The sequence below is a fragment of the Myiozetetes cayanensis genome, unplaced genomic scaffold (genome assembly GCF_022539395.1).
Source record: "Myiozetetes cayanensis isolate MyiCay16 unplaced genomic scaffold, myiCay2020 scf4, whole genome shotgun sequence".
NCBI classification, from domain to species: Eukaryota; Metazoa; Chordata; class Aves; order Passeriformes; family Tyrannidae; genus Myiozetetes; species Myiozetetes cayanensis.
In genome coordinates, this window is record NW_026087631.1 from 48497284 (window position 1) to 48517701 (window position 20418).

At 42.1% G+C, this 20418-nt stretch overlaps 2 protein-coding genes across 2 annotated transcripts in view; one reads left to right on the top strand and one right to left on the bottom strand.

Annotated features, from left to right (window-relative positions):
• Nucleotides 1–3846, bottom strand: part of ADAMTS6 (ADAM metallopeptidase with thrombospondin type 1 motif 6) — a 151858-nt gene extending 148012 nt beyond the window's left edge. The window contains exon 1 of the mRNA XM_050330134.1: nucleotides 3766–3846. The gene's annotated coding sequence lies outside the window, so the exon portion shown is untranslated. The remainder of the gene's footprint in view (nucleotides 1–3765) is intronic.
• NLN (neurolysin) overlaps nucleotides 1–20418 on the top strand; it is a 324053-nt gene that overhangs the window by 140480 nt on the left and 163155 nt on the right. The window lies entirely within an intron of this gene.

The following is a 20418-nucleotide window of genomic DNA, read 5'->3' on the forward strand; positions in this document are numbered from 1 at the left end:
AAGTTTTGAAGATATGTAATTAACCCCAGACTCTTCAGCTGCATTAATACACTAAATAATATGCCTTACTTCTAATCTGAGAACATAGTTTCAAATTCCTGTCACTGAATCTTGCTTTATCCCTATCTAATGAGCTGCTTTCCTTCTCCTTGTATGCAGTTATAATCTGATACAAGCACCTCTTGACACCTCCTGATAAGCAACTCAACCTATTTGATTTATCTTACTCTGTATAATCCAGTTTCCAGATGTCTGAATACTTCTGCAGTTTTTCTCTGAACCCTTTCCAATTAATCAACATCCCTTTTCATCCACAGACACCAGAACTGGACACTGTAGTCCAGTAACGGCTCATTATTGCCATATATAGAGGTAATGTTGCCTTACAACTTTTACTTAGCCAAAATAGCCTAACAGGGAGCTCATGTTCAGCCGGTTAGGCTGATTGTAAGTTATCCTAATATTGAGGTCTCCTGGAATGCAGTACCTAAGGAGTAAGGTTGCTCAGAATACTGGACATAAATTAAGAGTGCCCATTATTTAGACACCAAAGGCCTACAATAGCCTATAAACACATGTTGGTCAACAGCGTCCAAGTCACTCATGTCTACTGTCCTTGAAGGGGGGTCTCTGAAGCAGTCTCCATCATTTCAAACTTCACACAAGACCAATGTCCTTACACATTTAGCTTTCTGGAAGTTTCAGCAGAATTTTTTACTTCTTCTTCAAAAGTATTTATTGCCAACTTAACCACTGATACAAGCACTCTACACATAACCATATTAATGCTGTGGATTATAGACCAGTAATAGATGTGACGGATGAAGCACTCAGGTGCAAAGATACTTTCAGCATGATATTTGGTAGGAATCTCAAAGCCTCCACTCTTTATACCCTTTTTTCTTTCCATCCTCCTTGGCAGCATATATGCATCATTCCTTGGTAAACTGCTGTCAAGATGCAAAATTTGGTCAACATTAAGCTTACAAAAAGAACTATTTCCTCTGTCTTATGTTGACCTACACTTTCATCTGCAAGTAAAGATAGATGTGGCTTCGTATCCTGAACCACCACATAAAACCACAGCTCCCACCTACTTATAAGAGCTCTGCCAAGCAGGAAAGGAAAAGTACAAGATGTTTTCCGAAATCTGGGATGCCAGTGACAAAGCAGTTGCACGACACTGGCACTTCTGTGGAGGCACTGATGATAACTGTAGCAGTCCTGTCACCAGTCATGAGGTTCCTACCCATGAAATTTGGCAAGGAGAAAAACGGCTCCACAATTCTTGGAGCACAAGTCTTATGAGAGGCAGCTGAGGAAGCTGGGATGCTTAGGCTGGAGAAAAGGAGGTTCAGGGCTGACCTTACGACTGTCTACAACCACCTGAAAAGAGCAGACAGTTGTAGAATTGTAGACAGATGGACATCTTTTCCCAGGCAACCAGCAACAGAACAAGAGGACAAAGCCGAAAGCTGCACCAGGGGAGGTTTAGGCTGGACATCAGGAGTATTTTCTTCACAGAAAGGATGATTAGACATTGCAAGGGGCTGCCCAGAGAAGTGCTGGGAGTCACTGTCCCGGGAAGTGTTTAAGGAAAAACTAGAAGTGACACTTGATGCCATGGTCTAGTGGACATGGTGGTGTTGGTCATAGGTTGCAGTCCATGATATCAGAGGTCTTTTCCAATCTAGCTGATTATGTAATAAAGCAGACTATGAGGAGGTGACCAGCCAAACTGCACAGAGCAGTCACCTTCCATCTAAGCAAAGGTGCCTTGGGCAACTAAGGCACCCCTTAACCTGAAGGTAGCTCAAGTTTTAGGGCAAGGAAGCATTCGACACCGCTGTCCCAGGAGCACCTCCACATCAGGGGAGTCCACCACACAACCGCCAGGCTCCGGCGCGCTTTGGCGACGGCAGCGCCGAGGCGGCCAGAAAACACACCGCACCATCGGATCAGAGAGCCCAGACGGGAGCTACGTCTCGAGGAGGGGTCGGCGAGAGCGATAAACGCATCAAGTGTGAAAGAGACCCGCCGCCCCGGTGGGCAGGACAGAGTGCTGTCCCTCACGCCCCCGCTCCCAGCGGTTCGGCCCCGCCACCTTCCCGCCCTCCCCAGTCGGGCCGAGCGGGCGGCGGGATAGCCGCGCTGAGGCGCGGGCAAGGGCGGCCGCTCGCGCCGGCTGTACGAGTGGTTGCTAAGGAAATGGGGAGGGCGGCGGGAGGGACGGGGCCGGGGACGGGCATCAATCACACAAATTCAATTACAGGTATCGGGGCTGGCCGTGAACAGCGTCGAAGAGTTTCAAAGAGCCGGGGATTAGCCGTGCTCCCGGGAGCTTCCCCAGGCGAAACCTGCGGCACGCAGACTGACTCGGGAGGAGCTCGGTGAACAGGAATGGGGGGCGGGGGGGCGGCGGGGAGTGGGACACGTACAAAGGGAAACGACGGAACCGTCCTCCCCGGGAAATGACCAGAAGCCGAGGCGCGAGGGGTAGAATTACTGCCATGCGAGCTCCGGTGTACGAGGGGGCTGTCGCCGTATGAGCCCCCTCGCCTGCCCCACGGCCCCCCGCCGGCCGTGCCCAAGGAGCAGTTGTCACCGCATCTTGCAAAAAAACCCACCTCCCGCCCCCCACCCAAAAAAAGTCAACAGGCTAGAAAAATACTTGGCTACACAAACAGCCCATTACAAGCGCATGTTATCTGTACACTTCTGCAGAGAGTTAAAAAAACTAGTACTGAAGCAAGTTGGAGATCTCCAGACACACATCCCTCAAAGAAAATTCAGAAGGAAAGAAAAGAAGAGCCTTCCTCCCTAGAGAGGCTGAAGGGACGAGTCTGGTTGCTGTGGTGGAGCTGATCCTAAAGTTAACTTTCAGCAGCCCACTTCCAGACAGCAGCGCTGAATATATTTGGATAAAACGCGTGTGACCCAGACACTTGGCGTTTGGCCAAAAACGTTGCACCGGCAGCCCAAATAAAAACAAGAGTCTGACTCTCTCCCTCTCTCTCTGTGCCTCTCCCTTCTCTCTTGTACAACAATGAAAGAAAGTAGCGAAGACAAAATCCGCACACACATCACCGAGAGCCCACTTACCTCCTCCCACCAAACAGTCGCTTTGAACCCCGGGCCACTGCAGAGACAGACACACACCAACAAACATGAGCGTGCAGGGTTAAGAGTCTGGCAAATCCCAAGCGGCTCGAAGTAAATCAAAACCACACGCTTCCATCTTCCTGATGAGACCGGCGAGAGCCCGACATCCCCGCCAGCATGGGCTGCGGGACGGCGGCCGCGCCGACCCTCCGAGCCCCGACACAAAGTGTGCACTTGTCTGACCGCGGCACGGACACCGCCGGACACGAAACGGCCGGGAGCGGGGCTTCCTCAGCTCCGCAGCGATCCGCAATAGCCCTGGGTTGTCGCTGAGGTTTGGGGGCTGCTTTAGTTATCGTCTGTTGGTTTTGTTTTGATAGTTTTTCCTTTCCTTCCTCTACCAACGACTTACTACTAAAAGTATTTTTAAAAAAATCTTAAAAAAAAAAAAAAGTGAGACCGTACTTCATCAATCACGTCTCTTATCGGTTGAAAAATCCTCACATCCCCTTCCCCCATCCTTTTTCTTTCCGAAATTACTCCAAATGCACTTCGCCTAACGCAGTACAAACCTCTCCCCGCTCCCCAAAGCCCTGGACGCACCATTACTCGGGACACAAGAAAAGCAAAAAGTTTCATTGAATAGCGTGAAATCTTCCTTACCGTTTTCATCTTGAATTTCTGATATAAAGTAAGTTTCAAACAATAGAGATTGCACAGGACGATTCCCGTATTCCTCTCTGCTTTTCCCCTCTGTACAAGCAACCATCAGGATTATATTCTCCAACAGAATAAAATTCTCTAGACTTCCTAAAAGGGGTTTTTAGAAAACGGGCTGACTTTGCAGCAAGGATGCCATCAATTCACCCAAGCTATAACCCTGCACATTTTGTCTTTCCAACAAAAAAGAGGGGGGGAGGAAGGAGGGAAAAACAGGCTTATAATGGGGTGGGGGTGGGTGCCCTCCTCTTGAGCAGCCTCCTCTGTGCAAAATACCATGTGAATATTATCTGAGTTGGGGGGAGAGAGGGGGGAGTGAGAGACAGAGAGAGGGGAGTGAGAGACAGAGAGAGGGGAGAGAGGAGGAGGGGGTAGAAGAGAGAAGGCAGGCAGAGCAGGAAGGACTCGGCGGAGTTTGGATGGAGTAGCCGCAGCGCTTTCGCAGCCGGCGCCGGGCCAAGCGACGGCGGGGGAGCCTCGGGCGGCGGGGCCTTGGCCGCCTCGCGGGGACGGCGCGGGGCCCGCTGACGTCAGCCTGCAGATGTGCCGGGCCCATGCCGGCGCGCATGCGCGCCCGTCACGTGGTGGCTGGGAGGGGAGCGGGAGCTGACGGGGGTGGGGGCGGCGGGAGCCGCGGCGGGACCCCTGTCCGGGGCTGCCTGTGGGAGCGCGGACCGGCCCTCCCGGGGGAGCCGCGGCGGGACCCCTGTCCGGGGCTGCCTGTGGGAGCGCGGACCGGCTCCTCCTGGGGAGCCGCGGCGGGACCCCTGTCCGGGGCTGCCTGTGGGAGCGCGGGCCGGCCCTCCCGGCGGAGCCGCGGCGGGACCCCTGTCCGGGGCTGCCTGTGGGAGCGCGGACCGGCCCTCCCGGGGGAGCCGCGGCGGGACCCCTGTCCGGGGCTGCCTGTGGGAGCGCGGACCGGCCCTCCCGGGGGAGCCGCGGCGGCACCGCCGGCCGGCCGGGGAGTGCTGGCGGCAGACGCCGACGGGGGGTGCTACGGGGGGCGGCGGGCTGTCGCGGCCCCGTGCTGCCATCCATAACCTTGCCTGCCCCGCGCCCTGCAACGGGCATTTTGGAAGGAAAACTCCTAAACACCATGTCCAGCGGAGCGGAGGCGGTGTCTGAAGTTCGCACCGCCAGCGGCAGTCGGGGCTGGGGGTCCCGTTTTGGCCGCATCACACTTTCCCCGGCGGCGGGGAACCGTGTGGGGTCGCGGCACCGCCACCCGTGCGGCAGGACAGGAAGGTGGGTTTGGCAGGGGCGGCCTGCGGTGTCGCCTCTGCTCCGCCAAGCCAGCAGTGCCGGGGACAGGGTCAAACACGGCGTGGGTTGGAACCTGAGACCTGCCCTCTTAACCACCAAGTTAATTTGCGATAGCCGAAAAAAGAGAAAAATAAACCCGAATTATTCCTGGACCTCTGAGTTCTAAGGTTTCAAGGTTCTGCAAACTGTATTTCCCAAATGGTGCGGGCGCGCGTTTTCCTCCGCAGCCGGAGGTAGTAGTGTAATTGCACCTTCTGGGGAATAGCTGGCTGGGCTGCGGAATGATTGCAGGGAAAGGTCCAAGAGCATATCTACCCCGAGACTTCTCCGAGGATCAAAAGAGCAGGATCAGCCTGCAGAGTCAAACAGCCCGCAGGACTCTGAGGGTCACCAAAGGCTGGCTGTGTGCTCTGTAAGATGGAGGAATCGGCTCTGAGTGGAATTCATACTTGCAAATAAACTCTGCACAGTTACCTTTGAATATGAGGCACTACTATAGTGGAATTAGATTCTATATACAAGTATGTGAAATTTCGTTTAGCAATTTGTAGCAAAATAAGCACAGCCTTCTAAATAGCGAGTCACATTTGTAATCGTTCGTTCTGACACTTAGCATAGAGAACACTTGTGGGATCCTTTTACAGTTGCTGGGCAAATCAATTTAACAGTGGTTCAGGGAGTAGCAGAGTATATCGTTGCGTTGAAAACCGCAGCTGTAAAACCAACGCTCCTACGGAGTAGGGACATTCAGAGAGAGAAACGCTTTATTCAAGAAATACATCTTCAGCCAGCTCCCCCCGGGTTAATGCTCATACCAAGGGCGCCATCCGGTGTCGGCGAGAGGGAGGAAGCGCTCGGGGCGTGCAGGGATGCTTGGCTGTCCCGGGACTTGTGGGGAGACGGTTTCGCCCTTCTTCGTCTTCATCCTGTTTGTGCGTGGCAATTCCCACTTTGGTGGGTACGCCTGGGTACATCTACATAATTAAAAAAGGTATTTCTAATGTTGGGAAGAGTATTTTTTATTGATATTCCATAGTTCCTGCAGCAGCAGCAAATCATTATATACGATGATCACATGGATAAGCTACACTCACCACCCAAGCCTTGCAGCAGAGAAGCCAGGTGTACCTGAGTTACATCACCTGTCTTCATGGACAGGCAGAGCGGTTCTGCTCAACCCTTTCTGCAGACTCAGTGGTACACGCAGAGACAGTAGGGCAGCCTATCCTTTTGAGAGGACAGACTGTGAAGAGACCTTTTTTTCACATTCTGCATCAGGACAAAATAACCTTTTGAACAGACACATCACAGCCAATTGCCTCGTGGTTATGGTATCCTCTAGGGATTTGGGAGACATGCCTTCAAATCTGACCCTGCCTGAATCAGACTGGGGAATGTTCGTGTTGCTGTCTGAGCTGGGGACTATTCTGGTGTGAAAGGCCGGCCTCTTCGTGGTTGGACCTGCTCCACTGTGTATAACTGAATAAATACTCATCAAGCTAAAAAGAAAGACAGCTTATCACTGTCTGGTTAGGGCCCTCCCATGTATTAAACTCCCTGCTCTAAATCCAGCAAAGCAAAGATATATCTGGGCTCTGCAAAACCTAGCTGCTTGCTCAGACCAACAAGTTATTTATTCCCTGTCCCAGACATTTACATTTTCTTTCCTAACCCAATGGTGTATATATACCAGTCAAAACTGGTATATTACAGGAAAAGCTTTGGCTCATCTTAAAAAAATTCCTGACTGTCTGTGATTAAAATTCCTGACAGAATTCCCAATAGACTTACCTGTTTTGCTTTATTGCATAAAACAAAATTTCAGAGTGAACCTCATTCAGATAAAAGTAGTGAGCTTATTTGATGACTATTATACTTGTTTCCTCAGACCAATTATCTGTATACATTTTTATGAGATGCAACTTTTTAATAAAAAAAATTGCACAGGAAGTTTTATGCAGATTCTTAGTACAAATTTTTCTTTGCTGCAGTTAAAAGTCTAGCAGGGATAGCAAGTCTCCTGTGAATTTTGGTAATATGTATAAACCACTTCTGGACAGGATGACAAATTTATTGAGCGCAGAGCATATCATTGTGTGATCAACAAAGTAGTTAGCTAAAGCAGTCTTGACTTTAGGCCTTTGAATCCTTTAGTGTGCCAGTCAGCAATTTGTAAGATTAGCAAGCACACTTTTTATTTAAATAAATACTCAAATTTGAATTGTTAGATGTATTCAGAGGTATTTGGGGTTAATTACAGGAATCTTAACTGAAATATATATAGAAGAAGGAATAACAAGTCTTTGGTGAACAGTGCATTTCTGTAAGATGAGGTTCTTGTTACCTATAGTTTTGGACGTACGTGCTTAAAAGTGTGTTTATTTTGTTTTGGGTATTTTTTCTTACCTGGTCAGTGAAGATCTAAAGACTATAGCCTATCATATTTAGAAATATCCCAGCAGTGTCTGGGGAGAGAATAATCCTTTTTTAAAATTACATGTAAAATGATGTTATAAATTACATAAATACAATTGTTAAAATACTTTGGTTGACCATATAGCTGAAAAAATAATACATTATAAACTTGCATTTATATGTGCTATAGTTTCTGTGTTTTATCTGTCCTTGTATGGAGAAAAGCTCTGGATGTGCTTAAAGGCTTCATTTTTAGTCCCCTGAAATAAGACTCTAGGGGTGCTTGAAGACAGTGGTGCTATTGAGATCCAGTATCTTTCACTTCCTTGTAAAAAGCCTGAATTCAGATTGCTTACAAATCTCTTCTCCCCTTGCAGGAAGAGATCTAAAAACATTTCTAGAAATAACCCTGGGCCATGTGTTGCATTGTGCCTGACACATCGTATTTCAGAGGGAGAATGCATATCCAAGTGTACTCTCAGTTGGAAAATTCACCTCTTTTGAGTTGAACTATCCTTGATGGCCCTCTAAAACAAATTCACAGCGATACATTTGGCTTCAGGTATGGCTTTGAGGCTACTTCTGCCCAGCAATGCAGATATTGCCAAGAATGTCTTGATTTAAATAAGAAAAGCCTTGCCAAAGGCAGGATGGTAGACTTTCCTTTTCCATGACGCTCCCCAAAGCAGCTGTGTGTATTATGCTGATGCAACACTAATCCTCACCCAAGCCTCCTTGTTCCTGCAAGACCCTGTGAACCTGGTCAACCTTCTTATTTTAGTATAAGGTTTGGAAATAAAACTGGAAGACTTCATGTAAGCTTGGAATCCTCCATCATGTCCAGACCAGTTTCCTCACCAGTGGAACACAGATGAGATAGAGCAGAGAGATGAGAGAATATGAATGTAGTGACAATAACACTTAAAGCTTGCTCAAAACATGGGAGGGATGGACAGCGAGAAGGATAAAATTAAATATCTCTATATTAAATCTGAGGTGAGGAATCTTAGACTAATCAAACTCATTAGGGAACTCCTATAGCAGTTGATTAGTGTACACAGAAACATATAAAAGCTGCGCAGAAAATCTTAGCAAATGCATAAGAATTTAGTTATTTTGATTTTAGAATGAAAAATCTGGAATCAACTCACAGGAAGAGCTAGCTATTACTGTGCAGAACACTGCAACATTGTGCAATCTGGCACACGGTTCCAGGTATGACATTCCTAGTGCAGAAGTAAGCATCTTGGTCTCAGGTGCCTGAGTGACTTCTTTAGTTTCTGAGTTGAAGGAGAATTAAGGTAGTGATACTGATGAGCATTACGGACTGCTCATTCAGCATCTGCTTGACTATATGGTAATTCCCCTTCTATTGGTATGCTTTATATAAAAATGTGGACACATACATCAATGTCAGAGACTGTAAAATTGGATCATGAAATGAGCATAGATTTATTTTGAATGGAAAGAATTTGACTTTCCATATTCCTGGACTGTATAGGTGGAAAAGATTTATTAAAGAGTCTGGAGCATACGGTGCATACTGCTTTGGACACAGATTACAACTTTGTTTAGTTTAGGTGGTTTTCTGTCATTCTATTTCAATGTCTTACAACAGTGTATAAATGGAACTATCTGTAATAAATGCTGTTAAGCCAATGGTTTGAGGAACAATTGAAAAAAAAGACCTGTGCTCACCTTTCCCCTTGTAATTTTAGTGTATCCCTCCAAAATGCAAAGACTAATTGTGAATGCAGTAAGGTGTTAAGTTAATGTGGTTAGTAAATGTATTTCTTTCCTCTTATCTCACAAGTAACTTCACTGTTCTTTTTTTTTACAGGATTATCACAGCATTAGTTATTTAGAATTGTCTGGGTTTGTGTGAAGTTGGTTTGTGCAGCAGTAAGTGCTCTTACCCTCATATATGTCCCCAGCTTGGAATTGGTTAGACACTGCAGATTGGCGAGTAGAAAGGGGAACTGCCCTATATGCTTGTCCTGTCTTTTGCCTAGTTAACCTAGTTATACCCTTGTAGCCACTCTTGGAGTCAAAATCCAGAGCCAGGTGAATCTTTTGGTGTGACTCAGCAGTTGTTTTTATGTTAAAAGCAGTCCTCACTTTTTTCAGGTCATGTAAGTGGCATAACTTAAATGCAATCCACTGGCATTCACAGGCACCCACAGAGTCCACTGCACTGTTGTTTTTCACACTGAGGCAGCTCAGGAGCATACATATACTGTATTAGCTGCTCTGCTGTGAGACCAGTGATCTCCTATTAAAGAACAGTGCTAAAAAGAAGTCCTAGAAGAGAACAGTTACTGGCCCCCTAGTAATGACCACAGCTATTTGTTAAATGAACCTCTCAAAGCCCTCTGCCCCTTATACAAAGCCTGGGAGAAAGAGCAAATATCGTGATGGTTCAGATTTGTATAACACTTTCATAGTATTTAGTTCTATGAATCTTTTGTTATTCCACTAATTATTCTTGAAATACAATCAGTCTTGTATATATTTTTGTTTATTATTTGTCCAAAGGGTATGGCTATAGTCTAAAGGAAAAATTAAAGGACTTTCAATATAAGATCAAAGGTCACAACATAAGATTTCCAGCGTCAAAAAATATCTTTTTCACCTTTGCCGAAAATTCATCTGTGCATTAAAATCACAAACAGATTTTTGTTTCTAAGGAGTCAAAAGATTTCCTTTCTTTGTTATAGGCCCATATTCTGGGCACAATCTGTGAACTGAAATATGAACTGGAGTTAGCACACTGCTGTTCCTGCTATAGCCATTAAGTGATTAATAACATCAATACACGAGTTATACTGCAAAAGGATAAAATTCAGTTTTTCTCAAAAACTTTCAGGATGCTAAGTATTATGGTTCAACAGACTTGTACAGTCTGTCTTATCAGTTTTGCATTCTAACATAAAATAACCATAAAACCATCCAGGGATATGAAGATGACGATGTGGGAGTGTTCATGGATGTTTTGAGGGCAAATGAGGAGCAACTTGTGTTTGTGCTTGCATGTACTTACATGATGAGCCAAAATCAAAAGAGCCTTCATCTTCCATGTGGTCATCACTGGAAACTCAGACATAGATGCATGCTGATTTTTGCAGCAAACTTCGGAGCTCTTGGAAGACTAACTTCTCTTCGTCTTTTTTCCCCTTTCTTTAAAAAACAAACAAACAACAAACACACTTCCACCATGCCTGAAACTCAGTTAGTGGTAATAACTTCTGTGTAATATTTGTGTAAACTTTGTAATTATTAACATATCAAGAGATTTGACAGCCAAAATAAAAGTACTCAAAACAAATGGTGTAACAGCTAAAGAAATCTACAAGCTTACAGAAAATTCTGGATATTTATTTTTAGCTCATTGTATGCACAGTTGCATCTATACAATTTCATTCACAGATTAGGTTATCTGGCAATAAATAGAACAAACTTGTATACAAATTGTTGCATGAACAGTTTTCTGCATAGATTTTATTATACACTTCACACAACTCTTCCCATACTGCCAGTCTGTAAATTTACAAAGTTTAACTAATAGCAGTTACCTACAGCCATCTTAATTTAACAGTGTATTTATAATGACATTTTTGTATATATAATTATATAATTTTGAGGTAAACTCAAAAGGAAGACAAACACAGACAGAGATATCTCACCTGCAGTATCTTTAGTGAATTTTTTCTACTGTCCTTAAAAAAAAGATCTTAAAGGTTTACTTGTTTCTGATGCCAGCTAGTGTTCATCCTGAGCAGTGCAGAAGTTGAAAGTTTAGTTTTGTGCTTTACCAGGTATCATTAGTGTTTCCTAGCGGATCAAATTGGACTGCAAGGGACCAAGGTGTAATTATGTATTAGTTACTTCTTAATTCAAGGATCTGCTTAACTCAGTTTAAATTTGTGCAACATCACATCTTCAATTCAGCTGGTACAAATTTTAAGGCCAAAGTATATTTTAATAAATTTATAAAAATATAGTACATATTTGTAAAAATGAGGTATTTTGCAGCCTCTTCCACCTCCAAAGGGCTACTTATTCCCTTATCTTGGGCTCATACCTCTTCAGAAGTATTTTTATGCATCACCTGTGGGTATAGCCTGTCCTTTCTATTTAAAGTCTAGACACAGGGCATTTCTATTTCTCATTTTCCAAAAGCTGTCCCTGGGCAGTTCTGTTTCTCTGTCCCCAGACAGAATGTCTGACTTTCAGAGGTGAGAAACAGAATTGGGATTCTCTCTGAATAGGCCTGGGGGAGGGTGCAGGGGTAATCTTTGCTTTTGTTCTGCCCCAGAATCTCAGCTTTGCACATGAATGAATACTTTTCTATTGGGGTCTTCTTTTGGGGAATGAAACAAATTAACTGCAAAAGAATACAAGGGAATTCACTTTGTGCACTGTCCTTGCAAAGGTTTTCTCTGAGGCTCATGAAAAAAAGAAATTCAGAAGCTTGAAATGCTTAGTGCAAAACTTTCAGGACAAGCAGGGCAACCCAGCATTCCCCACACTCTACAATTAATCTACGCACAAATCTCTTACCAGCTACAAATCTCCTGCAGCTAAATCTCTTACCATCTTTCTTACCAAAGATGGGATCTAAAATGCATTACTGTAGTTCTTCTGAAGCTGTAGTTTTGAAGATCAAAGTTTTCTATTTCTTTAATTGCTTCTCCCTAACTAAGAAGGACAGAGACTAGGTGTTTGGGTTTCTGTTTGTGGTTTTTTGTGGGGTTTTTTGGGGGTTTTGGTTTTGTTTGTTTGTTTGTTTTTAAGTTCAAGAATCTGGGAAATTTGCTGAAATGTGAGGTATAGAAAATTATTTTTTCATCTTAAGAACAAAACCCTGGGTGACAGAATTCCCACTCTATAAAGTATGATTAAATATTTTTTTTTTCTCAAAAATCCCCCTCATTTTGATTGTGCTATTAAACATGACACATGTCCTAGTAAATGGGCCTGGGCATTGTTACCAAAGTGTCTTCTGCCCCTTGCTAACACTAGCCTTTAAGCATCAGAAGTTTCTTCAGTTTTTTCATGCATGTATTTTACGTGGAACACAGGAATTAATCTTGTATGACTCAATATGAAAAAGCTGTAGAAAAAGATGACTGTTGTTTGTGTTTTCTTGGCTATGAAGTATTTAATATTGTATTTATTGAATCTGACAGTATTTTCATATGAGCCAGTGGCACTGTGATCAACCATAATGAATGCTGTTTTATCCATTGACAGCGAACTACCCTTGGGATCAACACTAGATCGTGGCTATTGCAATTCTGTCTCACTCTCTGACCCTGTTCACAGAGAAAATGAATCCTTCCTCTGACCTCTGAGAGATATTAAGAATATTAGTGGTAAGTATGTGCATTGTTAGTGGTGTGTCCCATCCAGTGGTCATGACCTCTTAGCTTTAAAGAACTTTTCACATATGAGAAACAGTTTACTGTAGATGAGTTGGCAAGATCTCATGGGCTTAGTAACTTCAATGCATATTAAAAAAAGAGAACTGTTTTATTCAGGTCTATTTATATAGATTTATATAGATTTCATTAAATGATATATAAGTATAAATGTAAACTACGCATATGCTGGTAGTGGGAGGGTGGGCAGGGCTGCTATCTAATTATTTTACTTTCTATAAAATAGTGCTTCGCTATATAAAAAAACCACCAAACCTTATCTTGTCTTATGGTTAGAGTACTGTGTTTAAACTGAGATATCTAGCTTTTCTTATCTTTGTTTTTGAACAAGCTTTTTCTGAAACATTCAGATGGTTTGATAGTAGTGAACTTATAAGCACCATAGCTTTACATTTAAGAAGTCCTTATAGCTGAGAATGGGGAAAGGGCTCTCCTCTTACTGACTGATCCTGTGGTTTAGATTCAGCTTTTCTGACAGGCGCATAGGCCTTTAGAGCAAGTAGTTTTCCTATTGAGGCTGAATAAAAGAGGTCTGTATTACCCAGCTTATTTTTTTTAAACACAATCTAATTACCTGTATAGTTGGAAGGTAATTTGCATTATTAACAAACACTGCTTTTATGTCTTTGGGAAAAAATAGAAATAACTAAAAGAAATTGCCATTTTAAAACCGGGGGGGGAGTGTTTTATATACTTCTTATCCACCTTTCCTCCTGGTGTTTTACTAAATTAAACATACTTTACTGGTTTTTCGTAATACTGGTAACAAGATCAGAATCTCCCTATAAATATTACAGCTCCGTCAGAACAGATAATTTTTGTTTACCAACGTCACACTTGGTCATCAGGCAATCATCCCACATCAGGCAGCATAATACATTAAATCTCTGAGCTATAAAGTGGTAGACTGGCCAGCTGGAAGCAAAATAGGTTTCCCCTTACCCATTGCCAATGCTTCTGGACTCAACCAATTCCCTGAAGAAAAATGACTATATACTTGGCACACAGCAACTACTAAATTTAAATTCCTCCTGCCTCTATATACTAAGCTTTCTATCTGATTCAAAAGTGAACTCCTATAATTTGGCCAGCTTTGATTAAGAAAGGGATCTTAGCCATCAGTGAATTTACTGAAAAATGATCCTCCCCTCCCCTCTCCTTCACAGTACTAAAAGGAAGTTCCAGTGAGAAAGAAAAAGTGGCAGATACAGCCAACCTAACATGCCATCAACAATAACTGGCTGTATTACCTGCACCAGTCCACATCCAATTGGACTGCTTCATTTCTCTTATGAATTGCAGTTGTCTGTAGCAATGTGCATGTTTAATGATCAAATCTGGGCTGAATGCAAATTTTCTAGAAATGTATAGAAGAGAAAATGAGTCTGAATAGTCACATTCACTAAATGAAAACAAATTTCAGTTAGGGTTTTCAACTATTTCTGGGACTACATAAGATTCGTCCAACATTTTTTGGAAGAATCATTGTATCCCTGTCTTGCAATTCTTTAAAATAAGTGCCACTAAAATGAAGAAATATTGCCTATGTGACTCAGCAGACATTTATTTAATCCATGAGTTAACATTAAATGTTATGATGAATTTATGAGTTCTCTGATATCCATTTATTCTGGAGAAAACTTAATTACAGGATTAGTGTCTTTATCTCAAGTTAGATTATGTTACAAAGTCACCACATGTGTGACAAGCCTGATGGAAACTGTATAGGAGATGAATAAATAGCAACAACTTTGGCTGAAGATATTTATACTAAAATACAACTATTATAGAAGGAAAAGCAGAAGCATAATTCTCTGATAGTGTGAAGTCATAGTAATTTTGTTGGGTTTCAGTAAAATAGGATTGGCTTCTTTCTTTTTACTAGTCTAATTTTCACATATAGGACTTTGTAACTGCCTCAAGTTTTCATTTCCTACAAATGCTTCCTATGTGGAAGCAAGATGGAAGGACCCATTGAAACATCTTATAAACAACCTTAATAGATATACTAATGTTAAAGTGAATGTATAACACTTTGACAGAGAAAGAATTATTGTCAGATGTTTAGAGTCCTTATGCATATCCCTGAAATTAAATAGAAAATAAAGCGAGATTTTTCTATTGAATTTTTAGACTCATAATAAGTCAGAATCAATATTGGTCATATTTTGTCTTGAATAAAATAAGTAGAAAAGAGTCTATATCCAATTCAAATGCTTTTCAGGTTGCACTGCCTCTACTGCTGTCTCATTCCTCTCCGGTACATCATTTGTGTTTGGGGCCATAGAGACTCCACAAACTTGGGCTAATCTGTTTGTGATCAAATCTCCAGGCTTACATCCACCTGTGATTAGTCTGTTACAGTACCCATATTATCATCTCCTTTCTTTGGGTTTAAGGGTTTAGGAATAGTGATGATGAAGTTGAAAAGGAAGTGGTCTATTCAATTAAAAAAAATCATGCCTCTTCCTATCTAACAATGAAGCAAAATACAATCTTTTGTTAAAGTGTACATCCAGAGCACTTAGTTGACACATGAGGGACCCAGTTTCATGATCCTGCTTCAAATAAGTCAGTATTATTTAGAGTAACTGGAATTGATATAATGTAAAACTGGTTGAGATCTATGCCTATCTGATAAATTGGCTTGTTGTCCTGGCATTTAATCACATAAATCAAGGTTCTCACCTTTGTTTTGCCCTAAGGTTTTATACATCCTATCTAAGAGCCCTTATTGGAGTGTGGTTCTTTTTTTGTTTTTATTTTGGTTTGGTTTTTTGCCTTTGTAGAGATGACAAACCTTTTCATAACAAGAATATGACAAGTTATAGTCTGTGGCTTGGATTACAACTTCCATGAAACTGAATAAAATAAAAAAAGGTTGTTATTGGTTCTACCTATAATAGAGTATTAAAAGATTTCCAAATATTCTATTGCTAACTTTACAGAAACTTTTTATAAATTCAACTTTTTGAAAAGTTGCTCTTTGCTGCAGTTTTCTTACTTTTCATGAAGTTTAAGAGAGGGAATACCATTTAAGCTTCTGTATAATTGATAAGTCAGACTGAAGAATGTTAGTAATCAACAAGCAAAGTACAAAATCTTTGTAAATCTGTCAAACTCCTAATTGGTAATAGGTGAGTTTTTTATAACAATTAAGGGTAGATAACTAATAATTTAACAGCAAATAAAAATATAGTACCTAACATGTGCTTGGTCTTTGATCTACAGTGTTCCTAGTATACAAAGGGCAGTGGAAACTCTAGACATTCAACATGCTTAAAAATCTGGTCACTCACTTTAGCGACTAAATACAGAGACTAAATACAGAGTTAAGTGTGCAGCACTGGCCGCTTGTCAACACCTTTCAAAAAATGATTTTGCAATTGCAGTTTCTTTTCCTGCCTTCACAGTTTTTTGTGTAGCAGAGTTTACCTCATACTAAAATCTGTTGTTGGGAAAATTCTCTCCTTTTTCAATGGAAATAAATTCTCGTGTTCTTGAAACAAATGATTGGAATGCCCAATAAAAACTGTGACCTGGATTTCTATGGCCTGTTTGCACAATCTTTTTAAAAAATATTTTCAGTTTCAGTGGCATGGCATCAAGGAGGAGGCTAGTAGGAAAAAAAGATAACAGAATCTGAGGCCACCTATAAGAGAGGTTGTCTTGGTTTAAAAAAAAAGACAAATGTCTGTCAAGGAAGGCGGGAACCTTTTTGGAATGGAAAGACCCCTCCCTCAAAATTATTATAACTTTGAAATTAAGAGGCTTTCAAGCAAAAATGTAGAAAAAGGAACAACAGTTCTTTACTAAAAATATACAGAATAAACCAGAACAAACTACACCATAATAAGCTTTTAACCGGTTAAGTCCTGCCTTGCCTTTTGCTGCAGTTATGGCCACAGCCGGCAGGGGCGCTGTTGGGCTCCGGGGACGCGGCCTCAGGGCTGCCCCGGGCGCTGCGGGTGCCGCTGGCACGGGAGCGGGATCGGGCTGCTCTCCCTCTCAGGGGCTTCCTGCGAACTCACGCTGTCGGCGGCTGATCTCAGTGTGGGCCAGCGGCGGAGGGCGACGGCTGGGAGCGGGCACAGCTGGGGCAGGCAGAACTCGTCCCCAGTGCTGAGCTGCGCGCAGCAGTGCAAGGCGATACAGCACAGCTCCAGCCAGCGCTCTGTGGCAGCCAGGCAGCGCTGCTCCCAGAATGAAAAAGGCACCCCCCGAAGCCAAATTGCCAGTCCTCTGCTTCCCCATAGCCCTCCCTTTGGGTCTGGTGCCCCAGCCATAGTTACCCAGGGAATGGGGCTTTCCCCACTGCAGTAGGGCAGAGGCAGAAGAAACAAAAGAGTTCCACTTCTGCTGGGAAAGCCATCAGCCCTTCAACAGGAGAGCCATCTCTCCCTAAAAGAAAAACTTGATTACTCCCACCTGCTTGACTGTATGTCAGTGTGGAAAACTCACCAAAAAGTTTAAAACTATAACAGAAATCCACCACTTTCTTCCATGTGAATAATTTTTTTGGTAGTATTTTACATTTTCCAGCAGGACCCAGCATGCAGGTTCACCAACACTCTCAGACTTCCCTCATAAGGTCCAGATTCCTGTCCCTGTGCAGGTACATGATTACGAGTGTCAGTTGACCCTCACCTTTTTTCTGTGTTGATACAGAAATCCAAGGCAGATGTTCTGTTTAATAGTAAATATCTTATGCTCTGTCAGTTTTGCATGCTAATCTTATAGACAACTGCATAGTTTGCCAATAATTTGCTAAGAACCTGTATCTCATAATGTTTTTTCATATAAGCCTGATCCCTGCCATACATATGTATGTTTATTGGAAAACCATATACCAATATTATTTCAGTATTTTTTACTTCTTAAATTGAGTTCTGAACTGCTACCACAAGTAATATGTTTGAAAAGATAACACATCAACTTGAATTTTATTATTTCAGTGTCTATTCTTTTTCTAGATACTTCTGCTTGTTGAAATTGGCATTGGGTTTGTGTCCCCTCGCAGAATTATGCTTGTGTTGACTATTACTCAGATTGCATTTTTTAATAAAAGAAGCTTCAAAGCAACCTTGCTAAAATGTTGCAAACATAACTTTGTTCAGCAATCGTGGTAATGCTTCTTTGTAAACATTGATGCTGCAGTAATCCAGTGGGACAGTTTCATCCCTGGTAAAACCCTATGGACAATCATATCTCTAGTGGAAATTAAATGCAACAGGAAATAATTTGGCTGAGTAAAATAACTCTCTTGATTTAAGGTAATGATTTACATCTAACTCCTGGTAGTTCTACATAGAGTTAGCTGATTTGGTTTAGGACATTTCTGTCGCAATTTAGGAGACTTCTCATTGTAAGTACTATTCCTATCATACATCCCACTGGCCCCAACTGTCCTCTCCAAATTTACTTTGGTTTATGTGACTTGGCTTTCTGAAAAGTGCTGCTTCTCTTTCAGTAACTCACAATTGATGTAGAAATGTAATATTTCATAAAATTAATATCTGGGTTACACTATAAAATTTAAACACCGCTGCAGCTAACACTTTTCTTGATGTAGAACAGACACTGTTTGACTAACAGTCAAGGCATAGTTGTTATTTTCAGCTTCAGTGTTCCTGAATGGTAACCCATATGTGAGAGCTTTCTTTCTGAGTTCATCACCTCTTAAGTTAGCAGTCCAGAGACTTGCAAATGTTTTTTTTAAATTCAGCTTTGTTGTTACTGCCCACATGAGTCTTAGCTGTAGAAGAAAATTTACATTAGAATTTGTGTTGTCCTCAGCAGAATTCTGCTGAGACTCTCACATAAGTAGTTATGGTATTATTTTTATGCCTTCGCCAGTTCTTCAATATTTCGACTTCCCAAATAATAGATTACAGGTAATGTTGCCAGAACCCTTATACAAGGGACTTTGATTCAGTTACAGAATTTTTGTCAACCTTGCACTCAGTCAAAGAATGTATTGACTGCACAGCCATAGCTTCATAAGCAAAGAGCATTAAAAGAAAGTTCTTGTTTGCAATCAGGGGTTGTTTTGCAAAGTTAGAGCCATCTGGCAACTACCTGATAAAGCCTAGTTGAATTTTTAACTTGCAAAACAGGACAACTATTCTGAGCAGACTAACTAACTTTAAATTCAGCTCAGTTGAACAGTTTCACCTTTCCATTATGAAACACACATCTTCTCCCTTTCTGTTAAGCAGCTTCATTCACACTGACCTCGGTCTTTGGATTCTTCCTTTAAATGCAACAAACTAATTACCTTATTTTCTAGTGTTGCAGTTCACTTTTGCAGGACCAGAAGCAACATGTTCCTGAATCTAATAAAAATACAGCTTTCAATGAAATGACTTCCACAAAACAAAACCTTCTAATAATGAAATAGACATAAATACAGAAAGGAATTATACAGAAATAAAAGCATGGTACCAATTCAAATAAAAACTTAAATCAACTGCAAGAGGTTATGCATACACAGTAGCATTGTAAGCTTGTACTTTGGCAACGTTTAATATAAATTAATAACCACAAGAGTTTTACAGGCAGTGCAAATAGCCATAGAATTAACCAGTCTGTTAAATAAAAGCAAAATTAATACCAAAGAAGAACTTTTATAGGATATATAAATTTTAAGTACTGTAGTTGTTTCTGTGGATAATTTAGTGTTCTGGTAAAGATGTGTCTAGGTCATGACACCAAGAATAATGGCTTGCCTCATCACCAATCAAAACTCCTCAGTGTTCTATTAAATGAAATAAAACAAAACTACTTTATAATTTTATGGAAACTTGAGCAAACTATTGTCACAGAGATGATGTATTATAAATAGGAAAGGACTTTTTTTATTAAGTAAACTGCAACACTGATCTAGTTTAGTTTGTATTTTAAGTAGTTCTGCCTCAAACAATCTCCAGAAATTCATTCAAATGCAACCTAAATTACATTTAGAATAGGAATACCACCAAAATTACATTTGTCTTGGTTAATGTTTCAGATAATTTAGAGGGGTGGAGACCTCAGACAGAAGTCTCCTCCTGCAGATTCAAAACCCCTGGTTTCTCCAATACAGAGAGAGAGACCAAATATGCCCGTAAATAAATGAAAAAATAACTCTTTACCAAGAAGAAATACCAGTATTAATACTGATAAACCTGGGTTAAACCAACTGATGAGGAGAAACTTCCCAAGCCCTGCCTGCTGGACCAAATGAAGATGGCAGCTGGCCTCCTCAACGTGGAAGAAACAAATGTGACCACAGGACAGAGACCAGATGGCTGCCCCTCCATGTGTTTCACCACCCCCACACCCAGAAAACTTGGCAGGAATGGTTGGAGAGCCAGTGCTGGCAGGAAACAGCAGATGGCAGGGATTTGATACTGGCAGGCACTTGCGTGGTGGTGGAGTGAGGCTGCTGTTCTAGTCCAGTCTAGGCAGTCGGGCCAGGGCTGTGGACCCCCTCAGG